Below are 306 nucleotides of genomic sequence, written 5' to 3'. Positions count from 1 at the left end.
TTATTTTTGACTTAAATTAGTTACTTTTTGTTTACAAAGAATAGTAATTTTAGTGGGTTTTATGTCAAGTTACTCATGGTTTCTAATATTAATAACATCCCATATGAATTTATGTAAATTTTATCATTAAATATGCATAATTTTTGCTAATTTGACGACGTCATTGACCAAAATCCAAGATGGCAGACCATATCATTAGAACAGGTATATACAAGTTATTTTCCTTAAAATTTCATCAATACTTCCATTTCTTTTACCAAAAAAGTTTAATGAAGGTCTTTGGTATGTTTACAAAGTATTTTAGGC

This window comes from Branchiostoma belcheri, unplaced genomic scaffold (assembly GCF_001625305.1).
Source record: "Branchiostoma belcheri isolate BF01 breed outbred unplaced genomic scaffold, Haploidv18h27 scaffold177, whole genome shotgun sequence".
In the NCBI taxonomy this organism is placed as follows: domain Eukaryota; kingdom Metazoa; phylum Chordata; class Leptocardii; order Amphioxiformes; family Branchiostomatidae; genus Branchiostoma; species Branchiostoma belcheri.
Note: the sequence above shows the minus strand (reverse complement) of the source record.